The 22,910-nt window shown below is 41.8% G+C and overlaps 1 protein-coding gene across 1 annotated transcript in view; it reads left to right on the forward strand.

Moving 5' to 3' along the window:
• The window catches only part of sdhb (succinate dehydrogenase complex, subunit B, iron sulfur (Ip)), a 197,114-nt gene that overhangs the window by 78,311 nt on the left and 95,893 nt on the right, over positions 1-22,910 (forward strand). The window lies entirely within an intron of this gene.

A 22,910-nucleotide genomic window follows, 5' to 3' on the forward strand; every position in this document is an offset into this window, starting at 1 on the left:
CACTAAGGGCGTAAGCAAATACCTGTAACCCCTGTATCGTGATACATATTGCATTGCCAGATTCTTGTCAATACACAGCCTTAAACTACACCCACCAACTGTATCATTGTACATCTATTACATCTATCGTACATCTATTGCTAGCACCGCTGAGTTAGCTGACGTTACAGCTCAGCTGAGGAGAATATTCACTTCTTGTGCTGTCACAAGCACAAGCCTCTTGTTCATGAGTAGATGCACGCTTCCTTCTGCGCGGTGATACAGCCGGTGGGTGTTGTTCGGTAGAGAGAAAATAGTTCCTACATGAAAATGCTCACAACAAGGTCTGTGGATTATCTGTAGTAACTGGATCATGATTTCTGGAAAAACACATTGCAGTTCAACTTTTAAAGTATTGTTTTGGTGCTTTGAGCACCACGAGCCAAGCGCCATCTTGTTCCATTATATTGGAGAGAAGGCAGCCGATATCTCCAACACTCGACAACTGACACCAAAACAATCTAGATTTACTGACAGCACTACAGGTTAGAGGAAGATTAAGTATTAATGATTTTGGGGTAAACTGTCCCTTTAACATTCACACTGTCTTAAACATAAATGCATAACACATAAAAACACACTAAAATGGCATTATGACCTTAATTTTGAAATAAAACAACATAGGATCATCTCTGACACCCTCAGTTTTGTTACACTGGTCACATTCATGCAGTACAAGTGACTAAATACACCACTTAAAGGAAATGTTGCCACTGTTGATGCGGTCGTCCAGTCTGTCCTGATGATGTATGCAGTCCATTAAACCACCATATTGACAAATACATCATCCTACCCTTGCTCAGAGCTCCTGCAGTGTTGGCTGCCAGTATCAGCCCACAGTACGATGACTTACCTGGCAATGTGTATGACCTCTTCACAGTGCCTGCTGACAAAAACTATGTGTTTCTGCCTGACAAATAAACAGAAGCAAAAGGTGAACTCTTAATAGCTTTGTGATACAGAAAAAATGTGTTCACAACAGAATAACAGAAACTGTCAAGCACCAAAATCCAGCTTTGAATGCCTTCTCAGGATCTTGTTTTCTTATTCTTATCAGGTAATTACAATATGATACGATACGATGTGATGTGGTACGATGCGATACGATATACGTTATTGTCCCCATAGGGAAATTCATCTAATTAATGTCTTTAATAAAACAAATTTACTGTTTACACTGTTTTATTGAGGCAAAGTTACTGTATGGCTGATAATGTGCAGACAGTTCAGTGAAACTCTGCAGCTGGAGCAGAAATCCTAGTTGTTCCGCAGCAGCTTAACACTGACCATACAGACATGCAGTGCTGGTCAGCAGAAGCTCACCCTGTTGTGTCTCCTCGTTGGGTGACTCATACCTTTAAGCTTTAAGCTCATCCTCTGCGTGTGTACTGTTTACTCTGAAAGTGTGTTTGAACTTTAATGTGCTTTTCCGAGGCAGAGAAAGAAGAAACAAACCGGATTGTTTTTTTAGTTTGAAGGGAAAATTGTCTTATAATGCGGGTCAATTACTTGTAGCACCGTTCCCTCTTGTTAAGTGGTTGACAATTAGAATAGATGCAGAGCATGGGGGAGGAAATTGGAGCAGGATGGACCAGACAATGAGCTCTGAAAGCCAAAAACAGGCAGAGAGAGTGCTCGGCAGTTGGTATTAATGCCCTTTAGAGCTGCATTATAATAATGCCCCTTGAAACTATAATTACAGATTATAAAATCCCTTGAAAATGCGCCAAATGCACTTTTCATTAATGTCACCGGTTCATCATTATTCATTAGTTCCCATCACACTGAGACTCATTTATTCTGATATTAAGCATCTGAACCTTGGACTGTTTCCTCTTGTTTTCTTTGTGTGAGCGTAAAAAAAAGGAAACAAAACAAACTCAGACCATCAGATTCTCATAACACATGTTAATCTTTACTGAAACCATGTGGCATAAAGTCATCTCACTGGTAAATGTGTTATCATCAAGAAAAATAAGAGTTTAGTAATACTCAATTCTAGATTAACCGTTACCATGGTGATAATTGCAGTGTAAACTGTCTACAGTAGAAACAGAATGAGAGTAGAGCGGACATTTAAGTGTTTGCTGTGGTCATTTGACTGGTTCAAAAGAAAATAGTGATTGTTGTTAGTTGTTATGGTGACAACACACGTCAGTGGGGCCCTAAAGTGTGTCACACCTTCTCATTTGAGACCTCAGTTTTCTGCTGACCACACACACTAAGCCGGCATCTTCCTTTTGTCTGTCTCTTGTTGATGCTCATCCTGTCTCCTGGGCCTTTTTTTTTTTTTTTTTTTTTTTTTTTTTTTTAAAGACTCTTTATTAGGTTATTTAAGGACAGATAATGTGTACGTTGTGAAGGCAGCAATCTGTATCCAGCACAGAGGCAAGATAAAGTAATGTCCAGTTGAGACAAATATAGAGAACAATAAAGTAACAAGCAATAAAAAGGGTAAAATTGAACAGTACACGTTGAAACAACACAAGTTATAATTAGTATACAAGAGAGGAAATGAAGAAAAAAACACCTTGGCAACACAGATGTCACATAAATGAGGATGTGATGCACAATGGATAGGACCCAGTCACCTGTATCCTAGGCCTTTAATCACATTCCTAATTATAAACATCTGTGTGTCCTTGTGTTACCGAACCGACGGCAAAACTCATCTGAAATCTCCCCATGCTTCACACTACTCCACTGCTCATTTGGTCCTTACTAAGGCTGGGTATCATTTAAAAAAATATGATACCAGTTACCCTAAAGTGATACCGACACTGGCACACAGAACTGCCAACTCTGTCAAATATATGTTGCTGAACCTCACCACAACACAGTCTGTATGGTGGTGATACTCAACTTACAGCCCATGGACCAAAGCCAGTTGGCCCCTGGACTATTTTCTGATTCACATTGAAAATGAGATTTATTCACACTTGGATTTTTTTGTGTGTTCTTTAAATGTAAATTACATGCCAGGGTGCCATAAAAAAAAGTATTACAATGAGCTTGATTATGGTTCAAAACGTGCCAAGCGAGGTCTCCAAACCCCCTAACAGAGGAAGTGGCTAATTATTTATATATCAATTATTAATGTTTGTTCATCAACTGGACTCTGGCCTCCTGTCATGTTGCAATAGTGGCCTCGGGGCAAAGCAAGTTGAGTATCTATGCAGTATGGGTTGTAGCTGCTCTGCTGTCAGTGTTAGATGTTAGCTGCTGCTGCTACATGAATTCATGCAAACTGTTGAACTGACTGTTAACCAGGAGAAGAGCGGCTCCGGAGAGGGCAGCAACAGAAAGTTTGCTGATCCAGCAGGGATTCAGGACGGTCTGGGATTAGACACCTATTTATATTGAGATATGGTTTGACTGGTGACATTTTGATGCTACTTGGTTCTGGTTCATTATGGCTGATATCTTAAAGGTATCAAGAACTGCTACCTAGCCCTAGTCATTACTGCAAATCATCTCAGTGAGTTGACGACTTGTTGGTTTATACAGGAGTCTGCCTGCTACAGCGGTCACAGTTCTTTGCAATGGCAACAGTACGCTTAAAAATGGCTGCCACTCTGAATATCCATGTTGATTCGAGTGGGAATGTATGTTCCACTCTCACTGTATTTCTATCGTCTAAAATCATGCTAGCAACTCTGTGATGGAACTGCCCATTGGTCCGACAGCCCATTGGTCCGACATCCTATTGTTCCGACCATATTAAACCCATTGTTCCGAAGTCCGTTCCGAAATTATCATGATGCCCTGTGGTTAAGGTCTGGTTAGGTTTAGGCACAAAAACCACTTGGTTAGGGTTAGGAAAAGATCATGGTGTGGGTTAAAATGAAAAAGAAAGTGGCAAACACGTAAGCTGTGAGTCTGCTTCGCCTCAAGCCTTTCCCAGCTGACCCAGAGCCGGTCGTGGCACACCATCAAGGTAGAAATACGCCCACCGGGAGCCGCTCGGCACTGCGGACCGTCGGACCAATGGGCTGTCGGACCAATGACATGGAGCCCTCTGTGAGACTGCAGACACACTGATGCCTTGAGCTAAATGCTAACATCAATATGCTAACATGCTCACAGTGACAAAGCTAACATGTCCATTACTGTGCCGTAGCATTGTTCCGACCTCTCATTAGTCCGACGTCCCGTTGTTCCAATATGTGATTATACTAGGCTATACTGTATTTGTGTACCATAGAGGATCAGCAACGCAACAAAAATAGGCTAATGGTAGAGATACAAGTGTCATAGAGAGGAGAGAATGAAACACCATAACCTCCTGTTAATAACTCTGGGGTCCGGGTTGTGTGGGGAGCTCTCCGCGGTGCTGAACGGCTCCTGGCGGGCGTATTTCTGCCTTGATGGTGTGCCGTGACCGGCTCTGGGTCAGCTGGGAAAGGCTTGAGGCGAAGCAGGCACACGGCTTATGTGTTTGCCACTTTCTTTTTCATTTTAACCCACACCATGATCTTTTCCTGACCCTAACCAAGTGGTTTTTGTGCCTAAACCTAACCAGACCTTAACCACAGGGCATCATGATGATTTCGGAACAACGGGACTTTGGAACAATGGCTTTAATATGGTCGGACCAATGGGCAGACCCCGTCCATTACCACCTTCGTTCAGCATGAGTGCATGCTAAGACAGTGCAGCTACGGCTATGATGATGGGAATTTGGTCATTGACCAAAGTATTAGAATAGATTAGGGATCACCAAGGTCTGTAAAAGTCATCCTTTGGTTACCACAAATATCTGCACCAAAGTTAATGCTAATCCATCAAATAGTTGTTAAGATATTTCAGTCTGCACCAAAGTGATCGGCCACAACTAAAAATACTAACATTCATTTTGTTTTAGCTTTGTTTGGTGTGTTTTTGTCAGGGGGTGTGGGAAGGGAGGTTTTATTTTTGTACTTCCTATGACGCACTTTGTAACCCTGTTTTGAAAGGTGCTATAAAAAAATAACATTATTACCTTATAATTAAAACCATAAAAGGATATTATTGTCTCTATTATAGGGAATTAAAGTGACTGTATACAGATAAGCGTGGGACAAGTGCAGCTGATGTAGCCCAGTTCCAAATATGAAGGTATTCTCCTTTTAATACCTCTCTATAAAACTTGAATCCATTAGTGTAAAGGTCCTCCACAGTGCTCTCAGCAGAGTGATGAAAATGTGAATATTCACTGTTTGGTTTCGAAGTGGATTCTGTAATGGATGCTCCTGTCTGCCTGAGTGGCGCTTTTAAAAAGAGAATCTCCCGGACAATATTTCAAAACAGACGTATCTATGAGGAGCATGCATGAAACGTACTGACTGGATCTGCTGGAGTCGTCTCCATAAAGCACAGTGAACCTGTAACACCTTCTGGGTCGTAATTACTTTAATATAAATTTTGATGTATTCACAGAGACCCTACTGATTTGTCTCCATGACAACTTTTATCAGGTATTTTCCATGGCAACCAAATCATATTAGAGGGAATACTGATTATATATAATTTACAAATCTGGGAGTGAAAAACTGTCTAACTACCAGTAACGAACCAAGGCCTTTGTGTAATAAAGATGTCACAGTGAACTGCAGGATGAAAAGAACAAGAGTGGAGCAGCGTTATGAAACCTTACCCCGGTCCAGGCAGCCAAAAGATTTTATCACCTTTAAAAAAAAAAAAAACACTAAAGAATGCAAAAATAAATATAATGTAAGACATCAACACATCATAAACAAAAACTGCATGGCAACAGTACTATAGTTAATATTCATGTTTTGTCTCCACAGAGCAGTCATAAAGCGTTACTGTATGACAGTGGAGTGTTTCATTGTTTTGGATGTGAAAAGAAACAATAACTCTCAGCTATAAGAGGGTTTGAGGGTGTTCACCTTCACCCCTCTCTCTCTCTCTCTCTCTCTCTCTCTCTCTCTCTCGCTCTCCCCCTTTCACACTTAGCTGTATATATATATATATATATAACCACTAAACATCACCACAACTTTTGGATTAATATTGTTGGTTCAACGTCATCAGGCTCTTTGAAGTCAAAGCAAATTGATGTTGGTTGTACTAACTGTGTCCGTCAGTCTATAAAAGACTCAGGATTGACCCAATAATGGAACAACTTAAAAAGATGCATGCAGATTGTTACCTTATTCTTTTAAGTTGAAGTAGTGGATTTTTTTTGTGCAGGCCCAAAGTTATGCATATTTAAGGGCGGGCCGTTAGGGGGAAAGTCTGTCTCTATGGCATTAATACAGAGTGTGAGTCAGATCCACTCCCCACTCCTCGACAGCTCCAGCTGTTACTTCTGGCTCCAAAAAAACAAGATGGCGATGGCAGAAATGGCAACTTGAGGTTTCAAAATGGCAGTCCACAAACCAGTGGGGGATGTCATGGTAGCCACGTCTATTTTTACATTTACACAATCTGTGGATTTTCCCTTATCACTACCACTACACCAGCATATCCAACTGAATCTAATGTTATTTTAAGTCCACACTGATGTGTAGCCATACCGACACACTGGTCTTGTCAGGATTTTAAGAGTGGAATGGAGTAAACTATGGTGTCGGGTGATATTGAGGAGACATACCATCTATGTATTGGTTTAGAACAGCCTTGGTAGCAGCCTCTGTCTTGTCTATAGTGCTCGCCATCGTTGTTATTATTCCTCATTGGTTCTTGTGCACTGCTTGACAGCAGCTTGATAATGATGTTAGTCCGGCCTATGCTGCTAATTGGCCAATCGATTTCTCCTGCTGCACTCGTTGGTCTTTTTTTATTTTAACCGAGAAACTAGTATTTCATGTCAAGATGTCAGACCAATCAGTCAACGCAGTGGAGTGGGGGATTGAAAGGTCTGGACCCAGGCGGACAAATTATATTATTTTACTTTAAATCTAACTGAGCATGTGTGGATTATGAGACTGAATATGAAAAGTCCTTCAAAAAGCAAGAGCTGAAGATAGTTGCAGTACAGTGTCTTCTGACTGATGTTTTGCAGCTGCTTGCACCAGCTATTCATTAATTCAAACATTAGGTTAAGAGGGATTCCAGTGCCTATATGCTCAGCTGACGTGGCAGTAAACAACCTCAAATGACAGCAGAATAATTTAGTAACTAGTGAGCTTTAGTGGTGCTGGTGTAGGCAGATCTTTAAACTTTGACCAGAGCCAGGCCAGCTGTTTCCACTTGCTTCCAGTAAAGAAAAACAACCCTATTGTTTAATTAGTTTAAGTTGTGTATAAAAATTATGTATATTAACTTTTGATTTTCTTTCCACATTCAGAAAGATAAGGATGAAAAATAAGACAAGGGAAAAAGTTGAGAAACAGACCAGTCATGGCTACAATGTCCATTTCCAAAGAAGGGCGTATAAATATATCCAGTGTCTTGGAGTTTATACACCAGTTAGTCCACAAACTTTTTCCACTGTGTTGTAAATCCTCCATCTCATCACTTACTAACATTTCCTCTCACTCTAAGCTGATGAGCTGAGGTCATTCTTTCCATAGTATAAATCTCTCTTTTATAATTTCCAACCATTGGGGTTCAGTCTTAATATCTTGGTTATGTATCTATGATATTTCAAAGGAAGCATTAACTTTGAATACCTTAGGCATTTCATATCCCAAAATTTCTTTAATTGTAACATTCCCATTTTCCCAGAATGGGTGTAACTTATGACATTCCCCAAAAAATGTGTGTGAAGTTTGGCTCTCTATTCCCACATATCTGCCAACATGATTGTGGTGACACCGCTTTTTCTCTTTATTTAAGTGTATTGAAGTAGCAGGTTAGATTTTTCCACCCAAACCTGCTTCCAGTCTCAATAATCGACTGCTGGCTCCAGCTCCATAGTGTTTACACAGACATGTAGGGCTGGGTATCGATCGTCTCTTCTAACTCTTGGTAAGTAAGGCAAAATGACTATTCCTTTAAAGCTTTGACCTCATAGTTATTGTTTCAGCTTGAGTATGGAGCCAAAACAATGCAATGCACACCCTGAGAGCACTGGAAGTGTCCTCTTCATATCTCTCCACAGATTAATGCAATCAGATGAAAAACCTTTTGGAACATTTTATCAAAACCACTCCGTTACTGAAAATGTCAACAAGAAAAGTAGCTTTCTGAACTCAGTCCAAAGCAAACAGAGGAACATTGACAATTACATACTGTCAACAAATTAGCCTGCTGGATTACAAAAATCCAAACACTGATCCTGCTCATCAGTCAGTGCACAAAGACCAAACATTAGCTTTGTCTCAAACGCAGCAGGATTAAATGAAGACGACAGTGTGGGCTGCAGCAGTGAGTTTGTTTGTGACCCTCCTCCCTCTGCATCCTGTGGTCCTGTAATTTTCCTCTCAATTATCAGTCCATCTGAATACTACTTCCTGCTAAACTATCATCGCCTCGATTAAAAGAAGAATAAAAATAAAAACATGCTGTTTTTCTGCACCGCTGAAGGTCACCATATTGTAAGTGACTGCAGAATGGACACTTTATTTAAACTGTTTCTATGGCAGCAGGTGTTTGTGGTATGTGTGTTTAAATGTATGTTAATAGGTGGTGTCCTTGTTCATAATGTGCTGAGTGTGTCAGTGTGATGAATGTGTTTGTTTTGTGGCTACACCGTGTGCAGTATGATAGGATTATGCGTGTTGGAACTGTACCCACTGTGTGCCTCTTTTTGCGGGCACGAGTGGCTAAGCAAATAACCATCGTGTTAGCACACAGATGTTTGCTGGCGCAACGAGCAAACAAATTCAGATTCCTCATTTTCTGTGCACATCCTGTGGCGGCCAACTGCTGGTGATAAAGCACAGGAATACAGAGGAATAATTACCAACAGGCAGCGAGGCGCGGCGACTACAGCAGGCTGTCAAGAGTTGACAACATTTCCAGGGCAGGGCTGGGGCGAGGAGAGGAGAGGTGAAGTGCTTTTAATTGGCGTAATTAACCTTTTGTCATATAGGCTTCACTTAAACACACTCATCCAATTAGCCAATGAAATATAGGAGGTATGGAAAACCTCCAGGGCTCTGGAAGAGAAGTACGTAGAGGAGTGTCAAGAGCTGGAGACGGCAGCATCGAAGCCTAACTGACCAGCCAGCTGCCATCTCCGACCTGATCACCGAGCAGGGGCTGCTCTCAGTGCTCAGTGATCCAGGAAGAGGCAAAGACTCTGGCAGGTCAAAGAGATATTAACAAGGACTTATATGCTCTGGGTTGTAAGCAGATAATAATAATAATAATAATGATGTGAAGAAAACAATAAGAAACATAATATTGTAAAAACTAATTTGTAATGAACACAATTTAAAAAACAGGCTCTAGCTGTCATGGCTTTTGTTGGAGTTTGTGCAGTATTTCAGTGTTTATAGGGAGGAGTTTAAAGGAACAGTTCAACTTTTGCGTAAGACACATATTTGCTTTCTTACTGAGATTTAGATGAAGAGATTCAACGTATCCTCATTCAGTGGGTCATGTAATATCTAATGAATTAACACCCCACAAATGGTGTCACCACATTAACGTGTCATCACATTAACGTGAAGTTACATACTTAACTTGATTCTTTCCTTAAACCTAAACAAATGTTTAGTTTAGGAAAAGAATCATGGTGATGACATGCCTTGAAATAACTCACTTGGTTTCACACGGTCCCGATTACTGGTCTCCTGGGGGAAAGTTCTGTGTCTGTTTGACCCACTCACCACAAAACCTGCCTCCTTATGTGGACTTTCACTCTTTATACTCCCGTCAGCACAGTGGTCATGTGGCCATCGTGGCCTTCCTGATTATGTGGCCTTCATGATTATGTGGGTCACGCACAGAATACTGGCTCATAATTACGTGGGTTATAGGAATTGTAGGTATACGTACGAACAGTGCATGAGAACAGTTTGAAATATGGATATTATTCTCATATACAGAAAGGGGCTTTAAGGGTGTTTTAGTGTGGTTTGTTTGGTCAGGTATGAAAACAGTTGCACTCAGGTACAGACCAAAACAACTGGACTGAGACCTTGCTGAGAAAGTGGAAGAGGTGAAGAGATGAGGACATGATCTGACCTGGATCCAACCCAATTAGAGGAAGCATTGTGCCTCTTTTGATTAAACCATCTCTCGTAGCCAGCTGCAGCGTGCTTATGTGTCTACTTCTGCTACAAGAGCCTTCGCTTACCTTCTGTATTCATGTGGAGCACACCTGAAGGATCTTCAGAAATATTCTCAGCTGCTGAGCATGTTATAGTTCAAGAACTGAGTTCCTCCTGAACTGTCTTGATATGCACCATCAACTCATTATTTTCAACCTCATTTTCTAACTGTATTATTTGCCTACAGTAATAAATGCATACAATTTAAAAAAACATGACCACACCCAAGATCAACCCACTTATTGAAATTGGAAAGTGACATGTTCATCTATTTCTGGAACAGAACAGGCGTCTGCACTTCTTTTGCTTTCTGTTTACTTCTGGGAGTTTTCCCACATGGAAATTCTGATTAGAGAGCAGTTTTCTGGCACATTACAAATTCTGTCATCGGCTTTAGTGACTCTAATTCAGCCAGAGCAAACCACCCAGCACCGGGTGTCACAGTGGGCTGGTGGTGAGTGGGGGCACCAGGTCTAACCTGTGTAACAGCAGCAACAGAAAGTCAGCCCAAATGGTGGGGAGGTGGGGCTGTTGCTGGGGGTCTGTCTCCAAAACTGCTGCCCGCTCTCCCTCCAGCAGGGTGGTCTGTAGCAGTGGGGATTGAAGAGGAGGACACACTGCGAATCAAGGCTCTAACTAATGTTTTCTTTTCTGGGTTGCTTTGCAGTATCGGTAGTTGTAGCCAGTGCTGGAAGAAGCAACTTTCTCTGCAGGATTCTTTGCCATTGAATCAGGATGTCAGTGATGTGCATGAGCATCTGAATCTTTAGAACAGCCAATGTGCACGATGTCTCTCTGAAATGACCTTTGATTGACCTTTGAGTCGTCAGACGCCAAAATTAAACTGGCTACCACAGCTTTAATGACATCATAACTAAGTTAAGTTGGAAAACAAAGAACACAAGGGGCTCAGCAGCTCACTTTGAGTTTGGCATTTTTGTTTTTGGTGTCATTAAATAATTTGTCCCCTCTGGAATTTGCCCCTATAATGTTAGTTTTTGTACTCAGAGAGGGATCTCAATGTACAACTTTTACATAGGTGGTGTAGGTTCATATCTTTACAGATGACAACAGTATTTTAACACCTGAGGGCACAGTGTCAGAGACAGTTACACCTTCTCCAGACTCCAGCTGGTTGTCTGATGCTGAAACTGTGTGATTTATAGCGGCCGGTTTGTAGAACACAGGGCATTTTCTTCCTGCTGGTAATAATGACAGAGCCGTATTATCCATTTTTAGGTTACAGAGGTAATCACGGCTAATCACGCTCAGCGCTTAGCATCAGTGTATTCTGTATCACAATCACACGCAATCATGAGAGAGCACTCACAGCGTTGCTCGGTGTAATACTCCTCCTGTGTCTGCTGTGTGAAGCTGAAACCGGCTGCAACCACACGAACATGGTTTTTAAAGGGAAGAAGCTTTAATGTTTTTAAATCACGCGTATCACAGGATAACACAATCAGAGGTAATAAAATAACACAAATGTGATTTCCTGTCATCATAATGATTTCTGCCTCATCTGCCCTCGCCGGCTCTCTCTTTGTCTCTTTCTCTGCTACTTTCCGAGGCACTCTTGTGAAAATGAATCAGTATGAGCCATTTACATCAGGCTCTGTCAGTCCATTTTCCACTCTTGTACTCCTCCCCATTTCTCTGTGTCTCTGCCTCACATACACGCAGCCTCTTTACTCTCTTCCCTGCAACAGAAAATTACAGCTCTCTTGGTATTTACCATCCCATCCACCATTTCTATAATTTCTCCATCTCCCTTCATGTACTGTCCTTCTCATATTTGTACCTCAGAGGAAACGAACTTTTCTACTTTGACTGTTTCTTGTTTCTTGATTGTTGCAAAGATTTGTTTCATTCATTCAGTAACCTCAGATTCCTCTGGTTTCCACCTTTGTTAAATATCTTCATAGTTCTAGCAGTGGTGATGTTTGTCAGACTGAAATATTATAACATTTATGGGATGGATTACCATTGCATGTTTTCCCTTCCTTACTTTCCTTACTGATCCCTGACTTTTCCTCTAGCACCACCATGAGGTTTTACAGCCCATTCTTATTCCCGTCTTGTCAAATACCGCCACTTTGTCAGCAATCTGGGCATCAGGAACCGACACACAGAGGCACCTTTCGCAAAAGTATGATACACACCAGGCTGTTGCAGTTGTTGTTGGAGTGGGCAACAATCAAACTTGTCAAATACCACACTTTGTCAGTGGACATTCAGCACAAAGGCACCTTTCACAGTGTAATGAAACACACCGGCCAGCAGCAGCCTGTAACACTGCCGGCAACTACAGCGGCTACCCTAATGTACCAAAACAGTACCAGAGCTATACGTAACCATTTAAAGTTACACCCACTTATGGCTGGTGCTAACAGCAGCATCGTGGTAATCAGTAATCATGGAGCATCAAATAGACTAAAGAATTACATTACCCCTCACTACCACTGCCAGAGTCTGCACAGTAGCAATCTCCACTGGTGTCGAGTCCTTGCCAAGCCCCCAAGAAGTGTGTCAGGCTTTGTTTGGCCAATTTTTGTAGTGGCCAAACAGCAATATTGCAGTTTCCAAGGTCTGTCACATGAAGCCATGGGGCCCCAAAAGACTTTTCCATAGACTTACATTTTGAAAGAGACGTCAATAAGTCACTGGATACATTTTTTTGTGTGTCACAACCCCCACAAAATGACTCATTCCACTATCAGGATTCGATCCATTCGGTCCAGTAACATTTTGAACATCTAAAAGAGCTGCAAGATGAAATTATTTTGTCCCAATTCAAGTTAGCAGAGCGTTAAGGAGGAAGTTGACCTTTCCACCAGTGAAGGTTGGCTACTCTGCTGTGCTCAGCTGTAAGTCTCTAGTGCTTGCTCTATGGGCCCAATGATGTGGAGGCAGCACCAATCATTTGGGTAATTTTGTATTGCAGAAAGAGAGCTTTTTTGGCTTTATGTGCCACTAAGCAACTTTCATAGAAATGATTGAGGTCCCACCATCAATGCTGTGTTCAGGTCTCTTAAAACATCCATGGTTCTCATCCATACACCAGTCAGACCATTGCAAAAGCACCACTGATTGCAAGTACACTGACCTGCGCACTCAGCTGTCAATCATGTCGTCGAATTCCCTTTTTATAGCATCGAATCACTAATTAAGACAAACTTATCAGAAAAATTAACACTTGAACAAACATTGGTGTCATGAGAACTACCTAAAATGGCAGAAACCATCTTCGGAAAAAAATTCATTTGACGTGTACGTTCTAGTTTGGCCCATGTCTGATCTGCTAACATGCAGGGGGCAGGCTTTATAACCTGTATTGCAGCCAGCCACCAGAAGGTGATCAAGACATTGGCTTCATGTTGTCCATGTTTATTATACAGTCTATGGTGCATCGTAGTAGAATATTCAGAGCTCTGAGATGGCCCTCAAACGACTGAAGGTGGACATAACTTTTGGTTAACATAGATTTATTCGAACAATAATTTTCTAAGTTATACCATGTTACATGAAAAGAATATCAAGGTATTTAGAGAAGGAAAGAGTCCCGCTATTCCTGCCAGAAAGCAGTTTCGTTGTTACGGCAGTCCAACAGTATGTCCAGCTCAGAAAGGCTGGTATGGGGTTCAGTGGGGGGTCCAATCAGATCATGGCTCATTTGTGAATAACATCTCAGGGCCAGTCGAAGACTCTACTTCTCTTTCATCAACCAGCAGGTGGGACCCGCCTACATTAGTTCACACTCCACTGGTGGTGTTTGAAATGTTTCTGACAAGAATTGATTATTGTTTTTTGAGTGGAAAAAATGTTGTCTCCCATGATTAATTGACTACTTGACTACTTTTTGGGAGTAACTGATGAGTACTAAAATGCAGCAGTCAATTGCTGCAGTATCTCAAGGCTTCAATGCTCCAACCAAAGTGCTTGTTGTATGGTAGAACAGCATTTCTGATGTTGGGATTGCCCTCCAGGAGAGACTGTCTGACAATGTGCAGCATTAGCCACATTCACCTGCCATCCTCTATGATGGCAGGCTTTTCACTCTACCTTTCAGTGTAGCCATTCAAAACAGCTATAAACAGTTCTGTCTTTTAAAAGCGCTTCTTAAGAACAATTTTTTTCTAACATAGCCTAACATGCTTTATCACTGTTCCAGCTACTGTACTTCTCTCTCTGATTCTTTCCCCCACATTAACCCGTGAACACAATAGTCCCTGCCCCTTTGTCAGCCACGCTCCATCTCTCAGTACCCCCCGCCTGGACGAAGAAGAACTCCCACGATTGCACATTATCTTTCGCCTCTCCCCCAGCTTCTGTCTCATTACTCTCCTTTCAGTTCACGGCTTAATACAAGCGCTGCTGTCCTCCCTTGTCCTCCTCCTATTTTCAGAAAATTAAAATCCATTTTCCATCGTTCCGCTCTTGTCTCATTACAGCTTATTCCCCATCTCCTGTGGCTGCAGGATGAAAAGAGGAATCAGCGCAGGCTTTTCATGAACACTAATTCCGTCCTTTACAAGAGACCTGCAGCACCCAGGGGGGATTTCACTGCACCTCATGGGGTCACTCAGGCCATAACACACAGATTATCTCTGTGTCTAATAAAGAAAGGACAGTATTGTGGTGCGACAGCAGTGTTCTGTGGATAAAGATAAAGTATGTTTAGTTGTAGTTGTAGATGCTGCAGGTTGTGTTTCGAGCACTAAAAGAAGTGATAAGAAGAGGCTCCCCTGGACTGTTTCTCTCTCGAGGTAAAGATGCTGATGTTCATTTAGATAACTGATCTACTTAGACCAACTTAATGAATTTCAATATCGATGAAAGCAGTGATGAGGAGATACTGTTATTGGTGGGATCAGGTAACCATAATAATATCACACAACCTAAGCATAGCTGTACAGAGTATCAATTTGCCACAGGAGATTAGATTAAAGGGACATTTCACCCCCAAATCAAAAACACATATTTTCTCTATTACCTGTAGTGCTACATTTTCAACATGAGCCACTTTCACACAGGCACTGCAAACCTGAAATTATCTAGACATTATCTGAGGGAGCTGAATGTGGCAACGTAAATGTCTGAATCAGACATTAAATGTGGTATTGTAACTAGGTTCAGGAGCAAAGACCACGGCTCGTATAACATCCACTCAACGCATCCATCATCACACTCGCCCGCTACCAGAAACCCAGCCTTAATCCTTCAACCCTCATCCCTTCATCCCTCGATCCTCACCCCTTCATGCTTTCCTCCGAACCCATAATCCATCACACGCGATAAACCTTTCTAAATCTTTATCTTATTGGTGTGGTCTTTGTTAGTGAAACAGACTTTATCTTGCTAACCCTCTAGTACAAAGTCTATGTAATGTCCGATTGAGCCCATGTGCGAATGGAGGAGGTAATGGTCTGGAGAATTCACAGCGAACGAGTAAGTGGGACTGTTGATGGAAAAGAAGGGAAATCTAAACAAAGACGGCAACGAAAATGTTGAACTGAAGAGACAATGAGATCTGAGAACTTCTGTCTGTAAGGGCCAAAGCTGAAATCTTCAGACAAATTCAAGGTACAGAAAGGGACTCGGTTATTTATGACCAAATTACGAACCAGCTACTGTACATAATGGCTGTGTAATTCAGATCATGTCCTGCATTCTGGAAGCTCTACCTCGGTGCCACCCTTCACCTAATCCAAATGCAGTATTTCCAGCAGGTTAGAACACTTCTGACACAGACAATCTCCCGTTATGTGCTTAATGTGTGAAAGAAAAACTCCCCACAATGTTCAAACCTGATTCTCCGGACATGGTCTGGGGTTCATACGAGAAAACAGCTCTAGATTGTTTTGGTGTGACTTGCCAAGTGTTAGAAATATCAGCCGTAGAGATGTCTGCCTTCTCTCAGATATAGTTAAACAAGTTGGCACTCGGCTTGTGGTGCTCTAAGTGCCAAAAAATATATCTGAAAAACTGATAAATAGCACTAGGAGGAAAACTAAGTGTTTTTGATTTGAGGTGAACTGTTCCTTTAAGGTTAATTTAATGATTGCTCCATCTAATAAGGATTAAATGTTAAATCTTGAACGTGCAGGTGATGATGATTTTGTGTGTGAAATCATTAAAATAGGCCACTACATAGCATGTCCATTTGTTGTGTTGTCTGAATGTCTAGTGGGAGTTACTATACTCTCTGTAGACTCAAATGATCCCACAGTGCAACATAAAAAGTAGTGGGCAATCGAGGATCACTAATCAAGTCCTCATGCGCAATTGCAGGATCAGTCATGACCTAAGTAGAGTTCAAAATTGCTCACTGATTTTGCCATTTCATAGTGAATAAGTGGACAATTTCAGACAGATGCTACGACTATATTTTTCAGACACAAAATGGCAAACCTGCCCTTTTTATGCATTTAAATGTCATCATGAGTTTGTCTGATTCGTGTGGCAGTAATGTGTTAAAGTGGTGTGTGTAGTGTCCTTGTTTCTCTTCCTCTATAGATGAATTTATGAGCTCTGTCCTCATGAGATGGGTGTGCTTGTGGAGGGTAGAAAACAAATGGGAATGAATGAACTCATGAAAAGGTCAGCATATGAAGTTGTTTCTGTGCCATAAAAAGCATAAATCACAAAATCAACGGGTGGAAAATGTTCAATATTCCAATAGGAAAAACTCCCAGTTAGCAAAGAGTGTGGATTTTTCTAATAGTGGTGATATTATTAAGGTGGTGCAGGGTTTTGAGCTGAAACTAACAACTCACAATGTTTATTTGCCAGACTTTTTTGATCCATGTTTGTGTTACAGCTGCACACAGACGACTTTCGGTGAAAAATGCAAATTACAAAAAAATCACAAACAGGTGTTCAGAGTCTGTTCTCATGATCCTGTGTGGCTGATAATTTATACTTGTTAACACTGCCTGTTTCCTGCAGTCATCTAATATGAGGTTTAACACCAGTGAGCACATCTGGCACATGTCTGATATCTGATGTCTAAACAAGAAACTATGTTACTAATATAGCAGAATGAGTGTTCTGGGCTCTTAACCTCTGCAGAAGGTGAACAGCAGGAATTTCATGCTAATGTCACTCATTGTTCATGTGTAGCTAGCCAGAGCCGTCAGATGACTATCAATATGTTTAGTGTCACATGCATGTTCACCTCTAAACAGCATTTCTTTTACAATACAAAAGGTCAAAACATGACATTATGGCAGTGAGTTTTCTACCAGCCAGTAAACAGGAAGCCCATCTCAATGAATGGTGACCTTGTGCTTTAAATCAAGAGGCTTTCCATCAAGGACACAGGCCTTCATCCAAGTACACTTAACCCCAAAGTCCAGTTTATTTGATTGGTTTGAACTCTGTGCACTGCAACCTAGGCACGGATTGTCAAGGTCCACTTCAAAAGGTGGTCTAGAGTGCAGTTTATGTGTACCCACATACGGTTTGAAAATTAAAATGTACCAGAACAAGGATGTGGACTGCTATTTAATGCAAGTAGCAGTAGGTGAGTGGAGTAGCAGAGACATTTCTCAAGATCGGCCATCTCCTCTGAAATCTGCATTTGCGTGCAGCCCACGCCACTATCATCCTCTAAGTGCACAGTCATGAGTGTCAGGGGTCAAGTGCAGACCCTAATGCAGCACACTGAGGCATGCAGAGGGTTGGTGATTAGCTTTAATGCTCACAGCAATACATAACAGTTCTGGGGTCTTTGGGTTTAGCTTGCTTGTAGTCTCTGCGGTGAGTGAGTGAGACAAGAGCGGTCTGAAGTAGCAAGCCGAACCAGGGGAGCTGAGGGAAGCAGGATTGGTGTAGCACCGTGCAGCCACAGAGCCGAGCAGATGACAACCAGGAAGGGAGGCAGGACAGAAGGCTAAGGTGATTACAAGGGCAGAAACGACAAAGGCAAGTCAGGGACAGGCAGGGTTGGTACCAGGGAATCAAGCCAAGAGTGAATTCTGGAAGTCGAAGAACAATCTGGCACTGAGGGGAAGGCAGCAGCTGCTTAAATCTGCGTATCTGCGTGCACAGGTGAGTGGAGTTGTCTTGATGAGAGGGGCGTGGCTGGCTGGCAGGGTGCAAGTGAAAGGAAATACATTTTAATTACCAGGAGCAGGTGAGGGAAGAGAGAGAAGCAGACTGTGACAATGAGAGGCCGTTTACATGTACACGGTGATTTTGATAAACGGAGACATCTTCCTTCGTTTGTGCCCTTCGTTTACACGCAAACAGAGATTTCTCCTCTGAAAACGAGTCTTTCTAAAAACTCCGGCCAGAGTGGAGATTTTGGAAAACTCCGGTTGCGCGTTTGCATGTAAACTGAGGTAAACGGAGATAAACGGAGTTATAGGCAGCTCACGTCACAGTATGCGCCAGAACTTGCGCCTGTGTAAAAAGTGCGACCTATGTTGCTATGGTGACAATGGATACATGGAAGGCTTGAGCTTCTCGTTACACTGCCACCTACAGGTTTGGCATGCTCTTGTGTATATATACACGGGTAAGTGTAAACGAAGATCTTTTTGAAAACGGAGACGGTGAAATGTCCGTTTATGAAAATAGCCGGCAACGTGTAAACGGCGTCTGAGTGATACAGGAAGGCAGGTGAGAGGCTTGTTTTTGACATTGTCCCAAAAATATAAACCACAGCAGACATAATGCAAAGGCTGACTCTGTTGTATTAGCTTGGGATTTTGCGACTGGTGCTCTTTTCAACACTGCAGTGACAATACAACAGTTTCTACAGTGCTACAGTGTTGAATGCATTACAGGTAAGAAACAAAAGCTGGGTTTCCATCCAAATGTAGCACAATTTTTAAGCAAATTTTCAGAAAATCAGCAAAAGAAAATGCATTTTTTTTGTGCTTTTCTACCCACTACTGTTATGTAAATATTCTGAGTTGGTTCATTGAGTAGTAGGTGGTGTAAATTCTCCAGTCAGATACAGAAGAGGGCAAAATGAGATGACATAATTATAAGAGCGCCAGTCATCTCATTGCACACTCTTCTGCAGTGGCATTGAGATACGTTTAACTGCGGACACATTCTGTGTGTTGCTTATATGACATGCCACTACAATCCATGCCACTACAATCCATGCCCACTGATAGTACAAGACAAACCCACTATCGCAACAGCTATCTGAACCCTGCTACAATGCTACACCGTAGTGAATACATCTGAAGCCACTTTATAATTCATAATACATGAAGACATGTTCACTTTATAAGTAATGAGATGTAACCCTTATCATTACCCTTACCCTAACCTTACCCATCTCTCCCTTAATGTAATACTTCATTGCAAGCTAATCGCTAGCAATTTCGTCGGGACTTCCATTTCTGACCCAATGAGCCAAGGGGGCTGATCGTGGACTGACGTGTAGGTAATGGTGGGTAAGTCATGTAGCTAGTGCTAGCTAGTGACCTCCAGTATTCACATGGCAGTAGTTGATAGAAAAGCACACAAATTTGCATTTTCTTTGGCAATTGTTTTGAAAATTTGGTTAAAATTTGCTCTAAATTTGGATGGAAACCCAAATTTAGTCACATTTAACTTTTGCCAATACATCAACCACTTTTTTATGCACATATTGAAAATATGCATAAAAGAGGTAGATGGAAACAAAGGGAGACATGTGGATAGGGGGCAGTCATACTTGGCACAGGATGAATAAATCGCACCTGATATGAAAATGCTCTCAGTCTGTCCTCTTTCCAGTTTCCAGAGAGTTATTCTGTGTACTGTACAGGCTGTGAAGTCCTCTGGAGCAAATTCCTGCTTTGTGATTTTGGGCCAATAAAAGAATCTTGACTTGGTTATTGAGCTTCTGGAGCCACTTGGGTGTAATTCAGCGGAGCCTCTGTGATGAGATGGGAGATCCCTGCATGGTGATCCTATTAATGATGTCGAGGACCCTCCATTCAGATTCAGATAAGAAAAAAACTTAAGACACCACTGTGAACACTCACCGTCAGATTGTTGCACTGTAGGATTGTATATCTATATTATTACAAGTATAAACATCTGAGTGTGAGTACCACAGAGAGTCCAACCTTGTATCAGTAAAATACAACAAAAACCCAAAGCTTTGCTCCTCAGTAGGCTAATGCAGCTAAAGTTCCTATAATGTTTCACTGATTCATTCAGAGATGATGAAAGACAGGCTGCATCAGTGTTTCATCTCTGTTTTAACAGCTACATCCTTGTCAGGTAAGTGAAGCCTTCCAATTCAGATTTGATATTATAATCTGGCCGCCCAGAGGCCCTGGTTTCTTTGTGTAGCTTCACATTGAGACATGCCTGCGCACATTCCTGCGCTGATAGAGGAACAGAGCTGCTGCTGTGAGATTAGGTACCTGAGGGATCTCGTCATTTTCCTGTCTGTTCAAGGTCAGAGCCTCTGAAGCCGCCGCAGAGCAGGGTTAATGATGGATAATAGATTACAGCAACAGGAATGTTAAAATATTAATGAAAATTAAAAAGACAATCACATTATAGACACTAGAAAAGTTGTAATGTGTCACTTGTATTATGATAAATACAAGCATGATTAAAAAGAAACACTTTAAACTCTTCACAAATCCTTCAGTGGGGGTTCGTTGGATTTAACTTAGAATGAAAGACAATGAAAATTCCTCTCGTCCACTCAGCCGTCCGCAACAGGAGATGTTTTATGGTGGAGAACAACTCCAGATTGATGGAGGCTTTGGACGAAACATCTTTCAGCTGGTGTTGTCTGGGACAAACACACTGTGAAAATAAAAGTGTTTACCTTCCCTCAGGATGATAAAATCACCACATACAGCTGTTTAAATATTAATTTTGTAGCTCACAGCTACACAACACCTGCCACTACTTCCAGCAACAGAATGAAGTCACGAATGATGTCATGCATTTTCCAACAAAAAACAAACACAGAGAGACTAATGTGAAAATATATGTCCTCCATTTAAGTGCATGTAGTACAACATAACGAATAACATGTAACCATCATCCTGCTTTACATGATAAATAAAGTCTGACAAGGGAGAAGTGTATAAATATTAATGCACCCAAATTAAACTGACATTTGTTTTCATTGATAAACACTTAAATGACAGCTAATCATGTATTTGCATATTTCACAGAAAGATCACTGTCTTTTTATGGATGCACATGATGTTTAATTCCAGTAGCTTTTTTTATTTTTTTATTTTTTTGAAGATTTTTTTTTTTGTGGGTTTTTGCCTTTAATGACAGGACAGAGAGTGAAATGGGGAGACAGAGAGAGAGTGGGGACTGACATGCAGCAAAGGGCTGCAAGTCGGATTCGAACCCACGGCCGCTGCAGCGAGGTGGTGCCTCTGTTCTTTGGGCGTCGGCACTATCCACTACGCTACCGACGCCCCGTAATTCCAGTAGCTTTTTTGTAATCACACCTTAATTGCAGTATCGACTTTTAGCTGCAGAGTAGATGTGGTTGTAGAGATGGTGGCTGGTCCACCACTCTGGTTCAGACTCAAATATCTCAACAAAGGATGGACCGAAAAGTATGATAATTGGTGCAGACATTCATTGTCTTCATAGAATAAATCCTACTGACCTCTATGACCCGCTGACCTTTCATTTAGCACAGGGGTGTCCAAACTTTTTTTTTTTAATGTGGGACACATTAGATAATGTGAAAATCCCTGACATCATATGCATACTTTAAAAAAAAAAATCACATACAAATGAGACATACAAACTGTTTCATCTTTCACTGGAAAAATAGTCAACTTATCACCGCTTAGCAGTGGCTCTTGCTGACGACTTAATACGTTTTTGGCTATGGCCATGTCTGCTACCTAGCAGAAATGTCTGCTGCTAGGTAACTGTTCATTAGCTTGTTTATCATCTGTTTATTGAAACACATCAGCTCCGCCTGCACAGCTCCTACTTAGTGCATGCCTACAAACTGTATGATATTCCTGTCATCATGAGTGGAACGTATGAATGCAAAATGAACTTCCTTGTGTAACCAATATTGGGTGGCAGGCCAGATATAGTATATTTTCACCACAAACAGAACACCAGCTTGTAATAGTCTTTAATGAAATCACTTGCAACACACAGAACAAACAGGGAAGTGAAACAGCAAGCAAGATTAACTCCTGAGGCTGAGGCTTCCCAGGGCACAGGTTTAGTTCAGGAGCTGAAGCAAAAAGCAGGAGAGTCTCTGGTGTCCGCTGGATGCACACAAACAGCAGACAGTTGATGATGATGAGCAGATGGCGCACACACACACAAAGTCAGCTGACTGGCAGTCCTCCACTCAGCCACAGGGAACAGGTGAACAGAAACCAGGAATGTGAGAGCAGAGCTCTTGGTCGGGGACAGAAGGCTGAGTGGCTTACCAGGGAATCAGAGGCAGGTGAGGTCGGCAACGAGGTAGCAGTCTAGGAATAAGCGCTGGACAGTTGTGCATAGTATAGAACAAGCTGGGAAAGAGAGTCTGTGAAGCAGGAGTCTTTATACTGGCAGGAGGTAACAACCCACCGGTGAGAAGCATTAACTTGATGGGGTGGGTGTGGTGGACTGGCAGGAGTGGGAGATGTGTGGAGAGGTGATAGGCTGGCAGGTAGGTGTGGTGGAGAGGCGGGGTTAGTGGAAATGTATTGGGTTAAATGAGAGTGGCATGTATGGCAGGTAAAAAGTGCC

Source organism: Epinephelus moara, chromosome 24 (assembly GCF_006386435.1).
Source record: "Epinephelus moara isolate mb chromosome 24, YSFRI_EMoa_1.0, whole genome shotgun sequence".
Taxonomy (NCBI): Eukaryota; Metazoa; Chordata; class Actinopteri; order Perciformes; family Serranidae; genus Epinephelus; species Epinephelus moara.